Source organism: Squalius cephalus, assembly GCF_949319135.1.
Source record: "Squalius cephalus genome assembly, chromosome: 20".
Lineage (NCBI taxonomy): Eukaryota > Metazoa > Chordata > Actinopteri > Cypriniformes > Leuciscidae > Squalius > Squalius cephalus.
In genome coordinates, this window is record NC_137141.1 from 27,178,238 (window position 1) to 27,187,646 (window position 9,409).

Here is a 9,409-nt window from a genome sequence, read left to right on the forward strand (position 1 = left end):
TGTTATATAGACACATTACATGAAAAGTGAGATATTTCAAGCCTTTATTTGTTATAATTTTGATGATTATGGCTTACAGCTTATGAAACCCACGAAATCAAAATCCCAGAAAATTAGAATATTACATGAAATCACACAGTAATTACACAGTGATACCATGGTCATTGAACCAGGTTTTGGTTCTTTTGGCAGTGTGGGCCGGTGCAAATCCTGCTGGAAAATGAAGGAAGCATGAAGTGCTCTAGAAATGTCCTGGTAGACGGCTGCGTTGACTCTGGATTTAATAAAGCACAGTGGACCAAAGTCCTCTTTTCTGATGAGAGCAAATTTTGCATCTCATTTGGAAACCAAGGTCCCAGAGTCTGGAGGAAGAATGGAGAGGCACACAATCCAAGATGCTTGAAGTCCAGTGTGAAGTTTCCACAGTCTGTGTTGGTTTGGGGAGCCGTGTCATCGGCTGGTGTTGGTCCACTGTGCTGTCCACTCAACGCAGCCGTCTACCAGGACATTTCCAGAGCACTTCATGCTTTCTTCAGTAGACAAGCTTTATGGAGATGCTTCCTTCATTTTCCAGCAGGATTTGCACTGGCCCACACTGCCAAAATAACCAAAACCTGGTTCAATGACCATGGTATCACTGTGTAATTACTGTGTGATTTCATGTAATATTCTAATTTTCTGAGATTTTGATTTCGTGGTTTTCACAAGCTGTAAGCCATAATCATCAAAATTATAACAAATAAAGGCTTGAAATATCTCACTTTGCATGTAATGAGTCTATATAATATATTAGTTTCACCTGTGAAGTTGAATTCTTGAAATAAATCAACTTTTTGATGATATTCTAATTTTATGACCAGCACCTGTATATATATATATATATATATATATATATATATATATATATATATATTGTATTGTATTTTTTTTTTTTTTTATTCATTGACACAAACATTCATGGATGTTAATATCCAAACAAAAAAGCTACAAGTGAGATTATGTGATTAACTCATAAGGGACTCATAAGAACACTTTAAAACAACATCCAAGCTCACAAACCCACATCATACAGTCGTTGCTTGAATCTGTAGCTTTATCCAACTGGTTGTTTGTCATTGCCTCTCAATTAGAGAGCATCTGTGAGCTCCCGTCACCATGCTCAAGCCTGGAAATTCATAAGGAGCGTTCAAAGCATAGCCAAAACATGAAGTCTACAGCCCGACAGCCAGCAAAGTTCACAGACGTGCTGTGAGTTTTGTGTGGCCATGTTCTCCCACAGAACCACTAAACTAGAGGGAAATATGAGGTATAAGCTCCTTGGATACTCCCGGAGAGAATATAGCTTGTGTGAGATTTTAAGACGACTTCATTTTCAAAGTCTTGCTATTATATGGGAACATAATTAACATTTCCCCATCAATTACAGTGGAGTGGAAGCACAGGGATCCAGGCGGATATGCTTAAATCAGCCTTGAATTACTCTCCGCTAACTTCTTATTTCAGCTGAATTTTGATGAGCCTGTCTGGTCATTTATTCAAAAAGGCTACAGAGCACTTGTTTTGAGTGCGACCTGGCAATAGCCACATGAAGGGAACCTTTGATCAGGGTCCTTGTTGCTTATAACAGTCGATGCTTGCGGTATATGTAATATGTCTTTTTAATTTCACTAATCTGAATGAGTCATAATTAGTTTGTGACAGAAAGACAAGATGATCAAGAAAAGACATTTGTTTCCTGGTATATTTTCTTTCTGATGTGTGCTTGATTTGAAGTGAAATGTGCAGCCAACCCCCTCTAGTGGCCGCTTGTGCATTATATCATCACCTTCCTAAAATAATTGCCCAAGTCATTTTGATGATCATTTTATTTTAGGAAGGTGACGATATGTAGCAATTCTCAAATTTAAGCAGTTGCAAATCATTCACTCCTCGGATACATCGAGTAATCATCAAGAATGCCCTCTAGGGATTGTTCTGTCCTTGTCTCACTAAATCTTGCTCTGTTTCTTCTCATCAATGTCCGGAATACATGCTGTGCCATGTGCCGGGGATAATAAGAGGGTGTGATTGGCTGAAGGGTCCGGCGTGCTGCAGGAAGTGACTGAAACTACATCTAAAACATCAATTCATACTTAAAGCTGTGATGAATCCCATCTATAGTTTCAAATTAAATTTCATTCTGTTTCTCATCCATTTTAAAGATGGATACTGATGCTGGCAACATGTGTGGGCAGACCCAGCTCCAATTTGATCATTTTATCTTATTGTGAGGAAAACAGTTGGGTGATGGATACCATCTCATTACGATGGGAAAGTGAGAGTTTAATTTCCTGTACATGTTCCATCTTTATTAATGTCAAGAACAGCGGGTTGTCAATTGCATTAGTGCTCTGTTCTTGTGCTAGGCATTGTGCATGACACAAACAATGTATTCGCACTGAGCTCTGACACACACACACACACTAAGCAGCCGTGACATATTTCACCATCAGTTGTGGAACAATTGATTCACTTTTACTGCAGTCCCCTTTCTTACTATATTTAGATATTCTCAGTGAAACATCTCCAACTGACCTGAACTGAACCCAGAAATCTGAAAAAAAAAAATATTTATTACAGTGTTAATGAAAGGAAAGACAGAAATGCCAGCGTCTTCATCATTATGAGGGTTACTTAAAATATATTCCAGTAAAAATTATTCATACTAAGTATTATTAATACAATATTTAAAATGTTAATAATAACAATAACAAAAATCAAATAAAATAATGATATACTGTAATCCAGAGTTGCCCAAACGCTATACAAAGAGGGCTGTGGACTGAAAGTAAATTCTGTATTAGGGACCATTTACACCCAAAAAATGGGAAACGTTTTATGTGTTTTGCCATTCATTTACACGACAATGGTGTTTTGGGGGACTGAAAATGGGTTTCAAAGTGCAAGCTTTTGAAACCGATAGCGTTATCGACAAAAATGCTAATTTGTGAATACGTTGACATTACATGCACGTTCAGTCTGTAGGCACGCAGTGTTTCTTTACAAAGTGACATCGCCATCTACTGACCTAGCAGCACAATAGTCGTTTCCGTTGATCTGATCAAAAAAACCTTCTGTTTTTAGTACATCGTTGTCAGTAAACGCACCCTTACATCCAATATTATATTAAAATGTCATGGCGAAAACACAACATTTATTCCCTAACTGGCAAAAATCTTAACTGACATTCACTCTATATTTAAATGACCAAACAATGCTACCAGCAAGTAAAATTACACAGTTTTTCTTCAAATATCTTTGAAAATCGCACTCAATGAAAGCATTTTTGTATTGGCCATTACAATGATTCAGTTTGCTAACCGTTTCAAAAGCATGAGCGTATTTGACCCATGTTACTCCCCAGCCTGACTAAAACGTGCAACGCTCAGAGTGTTTTTCTTGTTTTGTGAAACCTAAAGTGTAAGGGACAGGACTGAGCGCATAAGAGAGTGAGAGCGTGAATGAGAAAATTAGAGAGAGAGAAAGAGAGAGCAGAGTAGTAGTAGTTGTTCTCCTTCACTGGCTGCCTGCAGCAGCTTGTATCAGGGACTCAGGGGGCCTGCAGAACTATACCCAGTGTGCCTGATTATTACCATGCTAAATTTATATTGATTGCTGTAGCTTAAGAGCTAAATTCGAGCTATTCCCTAGACGCAGTCACAATATATGGTCTGAAGTGATCTGGTAATCCAACTACAAGACATGCAATGTGTTTGTCATGTAATAAACTGAGCTACGGTCCCGAACCTCAACCTCAAAGAATCGTGCCGGTTGAGAGTCGGGACAATGGGCCGAGGGAGGTAAGTTTTCCTCAGCACTTGAAGTGAGGTTATAACTGTCCTCCTGCAGACACTTTTCATCACTTCTATGCATATGTGTTTGCCCTTGACATTATCAGCAGATTTATGATGCCCTGAGGTAGCTAAATAGTGCTGAGATAGTGAAGACAGCGGCCTGCAGTTGTCCGTCGGCTATATTTGCACTCGTAGAGGAAGGAAAAAGCTCTGTAACAGAGCATGCCCTCGGGGAAAGCCCCTAATTAAACAGTGATTAAATTAAGGGCCAATGCGAGTGAAATGCACATTGATTGACAGGCAGCTCCTCTCGCATTCACTTTCTCCTGGGTTTAGATGGAGTGTGCGGAGTCGCCAGTAACTTCTCTGGCTTTGGTCTCTGAAGACGTTCAATTAATCCATTTTAGCATATAAATGTGCATGATTGTGATTCTTTGAAACTGTTTTCAACCTGTTTGGGACTGAAACTTATTAACATATCTGAAAGAAACATTTCCAGGTCATCTTTATGCATGCTTGAGGCGAGTCACACAATCAATGTGTGGAAATCACCTCTAAAAATCTCATTTAGCAAAAAAACTGTGGCCTTGAAATTGGTTTAGGAGTCAAATAGGTGCCCGGTTTTCATAGTAAATTCTCCCTTTATTTGTACACCGATTTAGATATTTCGTAAAAAGTGTGGGTTCAGAATCAAAAGCTATCAAAAGCAAGAAATGTTTGACCTTAAACGTTTTAAGTTGAGTAATGGTAAGAATGTCCTCTCCTGGTGTCAAACAAATTCAAATTGTGGTTTATTGATATGGATAGCAGCTTTGCCTGTTTCTTGCGATATAACTCCATGCCAGGTTTCGAGCTCAATAGTGCTGATATGGATTCTGAGACCAAATGGCACATCTGCACAGCTCATAAAGGAATCATAGCCAGGATTTATACAGAGATACATTTACACTGTCTTAAATTGAAATCTAGGTCCCAGTACATTTGTACACTTATAGTCTTGGGCTCTCAAAGATTGAGGAACAAATATGATCTGAGAATCCTTCTGGGTTCTGGGGGGAAAGTGTACACCAAGGTGCTTATGATTTAACAATAAAACACTCAATGTTTGAAGAACTTAAAAGAAAATTGTGATTAATCGTGATTAATCACATAAGTTTGTAAATGTGTGTGTGTGTGTATAATCTTGATTAATCTATTTGACAGCACTAGTTTTAAGTGAACTTAAATGGCAATATGCCATGACTTTGTCAATATTTTATATATTTTATATATTATTATATATATTTTATATTATTTTATGTATAACTACTTACATTACCAACGCTATCTCACGACCAATTCGTACGAATTCGTACGAGTGTTAAAAAAGTGGCTAATTCGTACGAATTCGTACGACCTCACTCGTACGAATTTGTACGATTTGTCTAAACCCACGTGATGGGTAGGTTTAGGGGCGGGGTCAGGGGTAGGTCATTCGTATGAATTCATACGAATTGGGCAATTCGTAAAATATGTACGATTTAGCAAAAATCGTACGAATTCGTACGAGTGAGGTCGTATGAATTTGTACGAATTAGCCACCTCGTAGAATTCGTACGAATTGCCGTGAGATCAGGCTGACATTACCATTCAAAAGTTTGTCTTTTATAATGTTAGAAAAGATTTAGATTTCAAATAAATGCTTTTGAACCGTATATTCATCAAAGAAATCAGAAAAAAATGTACGGTTTTCACGGTTTTTACAAAAAAATTAAGCAAGCACATCTGTTTAAAACACTGATAATAATAAGAAATGTTTGTTGGGCAGCAAATCAGTATATTAGAATGATTTCTGAAGGATCATGTGACACTGAAGACTGGAGTAATGATGCTGTCAGCTTTGATCACAGGAATAAATTACATTTTAAAATGTATTCAAATAGATAACAGTTATTTTAAATTGTAATAATATCTTTTTATAATCTTTCTACAGACCTCAGATTTGTAAATAAAGTGTATTAGCTTCATGCAAACTCTTGCCTTTATTTATTGCTCATGGTCAAAAGTAATGCCTACCATAAAATTACAAGAATCAAACTCACTTTCTATACTTAAAATCTGATATATCAGTACAATCATAGAAAAGCTGCATCAAGATGCATTACTTCTGCTTTTGAAACCTGAACTTCAGAATAGTAAACAAAACACAATCTTGTATTCCTAATTTTTGTTGCGTTATTAACTTAATGTAAGAGTCATTTTATATTGCAGACTTACTCCTATTTGCTATGCTGGTGTTAGAGGATAAATGTGCATATCCCAGAAGATTGCTCAGGAAATGAATCTAATATTCCTCAAACTCAGGAAGCGTTCTGAAAGCGGAATTGCTGATGTAGTGCGCACTGCAGCGGGGAGCATGAGACAATGCTTTGCATGTGCTGGCCTAATGGTGAGAGTGATGCCAGGCCTACTGACCTCATCAACCATGACATTTACTACAGCGCCTACTGCTGCGTTCCTCCTTCCTCCCACAGCGCATAGCAAACAAACACCACTAACCTGATGTCCATGTACGCATCATGTACAGCACCCAGCCGGTAATGCCTCAGACTCTGAGAGCAGGCAGCGAGAAAAAAAAAAAAAAGGAGAAGAAAAAAAAAAAAACCTACAGACTGCAATCTAGCCGCGAAACTGAAAACTAATCTCTAAGGAAGGCTGTCAAGTCTGCGCGCATAACGCTCTAGTGGAATTGAGGCTTAAATGCTTCATAAAGCTTTCATAAATATGCAATCGGTGGGCTAATAGCTGTTGCTAAAACCTGCCTCAGCCCTCATTATCCAGTGGGAGCCCATTGGGAGCCTCTGTGGTGCAAGGTACAGGGGAATATGTTTTGCATTTGCCCCTGCTGAATTCAGCTCCCCCTTAACAAATTCCTTTTGATCTGGTACCCAAGTCATAGCAAGAGAAGATATAATTTCAAGAAACTGTGCCAGTTACGGTGAAACACTGCAAGACTTGCACTTTTAATATATAAAAATAAGTTCGGTATACAGTTACTCACAAGGCAGTTATAATATAACCTTATTTTATTACGCATCTGCCTGGAATGCTTAATTCTGATTGGTCGGTCGCAACATTCTGCAGTCAAATATTTTTGTATAATGATTGTTAAAGTGTATAATTGACACAGCAACTGGAAAAAAATATGCTTTTGGGATTCAGATGGTGTAGTTACTACTTCTACCAACTAACTAGACCATGCTGCTAACTTAGGAAAACCTTGAGCCATTGTGATATTTTGAAATATATGGGGGGTTAGGACTGGTAAAGCATTAAAAATATATTACTTATCAGGGCTAAATGTTATAAAATTATGCTCCTAAAATTTCCTTCTAAACCACTAAAAGTAAAATTTCTTAAAGACTACACAAATGTTTGAATGGTTACAGAGAAAAACTGTGAATCGTACACAAATATGGTGTATTAAGACAGCTTTGCTAAGACAGCAAACTCATGCAGAAACACATGCCTCGATGCTAGGAGATTCGTGATAAATGAATGGTATAGCTTTCAACAGACCGATGGCCACCAAAGCGCTTTACATATTGCCTAAAGCGCTATGAAAACAATGTGTCCTAAAATCTTTGGTTGTCTGACTGCATAGAATAATAAAGTTGGAGTATAAAGTAAAAAGTTGGAGTCTGTGCCCATCATACACAAGCGATTTTTTGTGTGTGAAGTATATCAACTCCGACTGGCCAAAATCTGCAGACTGGCTCTGACTTTTGGTGATTAGCATTCGATTCGTCCAGACTTTAAATCGGGGCATAAATATGTCCAAACGTCATGTAGTGCATTCCATTCATAGTAAATATGATGTTTACAATATTTACAAATGGCAGTATGTAAGAAACAAGATTATGAACCACAAATTTAAATGCTAAACTAAAAGTTGCAACAGACTTTCATTACCTGTTTGTCTGTCTCCAAGCACTCACCAATTAAAATATTGGCCACGTGTTTCAAAGACCCGCCGCTTTGCAATCAGAAGAAGGTGGACCAACCAGTGATTGAAAGCCAACTGTCCAATGAATAATTAGATGACATTTTGCAATGCAAATTCCATGTATTAAGTTTTTACAGCATGACATCCGAGCTGGACCCAAAATGACATGTTTAGAGGTTGTAATCACTTTTGCAGTAATAAAAGTATTACGACATAAAAGTAATAAACCTGACCCTCAATAAGAACTTAATTTTTACTGCAAACTGGTGCATCAAATAGAGTGATACTATATTGGACATTATAATTTGTTTGGAATGTGAATAAAACAGGGGTAGAAGACTTGTACCTTGGCGCTCGTCTCATCTGACAGTAGATCAGCGTGCCCTTGGTTTCCAGTGAGTAATGCTCATCAAAATGGTTGTATTCCTCCATAAACCTTAAGTCTCATACACAATGAGAAACGTTGAGGTATAGGTTGAGAGACCATTTCTCTTGACATTCACAATGGCAGGCTCATCAGTCATGCTGTCAGAGGCTAGTTTGGAATTTATGAGGAATAACGATGGGTTGAAAATAGACGAAAGCCTTGCTCGTACTTCTGTATGGAGTGTTGTATGCTTTGCTTGACCCGGTCTGAAACTCTATTTCTTTCCTCCACTGACCCCCTTGGGCTGATTTTTCATTCAGAGTGATTCCAGAGTTTGGTGTCATATTAAAGTTATGGGTTTGTGAGTGCCAGTAGGGTCTGGCTGTTGTCGTCCGGAAAAGGTTGAGACATTTCACAGGGTGATTTGGAAAATGTTTTTACTTAAAGCTGCACACAGACATAAAGGCCTGGTTTCACAAACAAGGCTTAGATTAAGCCAGGATTAAGCCTTTGATCAATTAGTCGATTTTATAAAGTGCACTAGAAAACAACATCACTGGAGTGCATCTTGAGACAAAACAATATCCATGACATAATTTAATTGCTTTCAGTTAAAACAGCTGACATTGACAAACATGTACATTGAATTTAGAGATAATTGTCTATATATTTTCTGAGAGTGTCTAGGGTAATTTCAAGCCTATTTGCCAGTGGTTCTAAATCAGGAGCCCTAAAGGTGACTTAATGAATTAAAATGAGCTAAAAATCAAGATATTCATTTTAAGATATCATTTTAACTAGTCTCCTCAACAAACTGAGTTTCCACTGTCTTGAAAACTTGGATGTGTGAGGTAGCCTAAATTTAAAAGCTTGATTTCTAGACATGAAAAATTGCAAATCCTTATCCTTAATCCTAATCCAGTAAATTATGAACAGCTGAAAAAGTCCATGGTCATTTGAATATTGTTGTGGACAATGGGATCTTGAGACATTTGATTAACGTGGAAATTGGAGCGTGTTGCATTGTGGGAGAGAACTACATCAATTGCGTTTTGTTCTATTGCCAGTTTACAAGTGATGAGAATCACTGACTCAAACAACTGATTTAAGATTCAAGAAAGAGTCAAGGTTCATTTAAAAGCTTTTTTTTTTCTTTAAAACCAATGAAAGATTCTCATTTTGTAAGGATTTTTATGCCACTTTCAATCAAACTCAACTTAACTT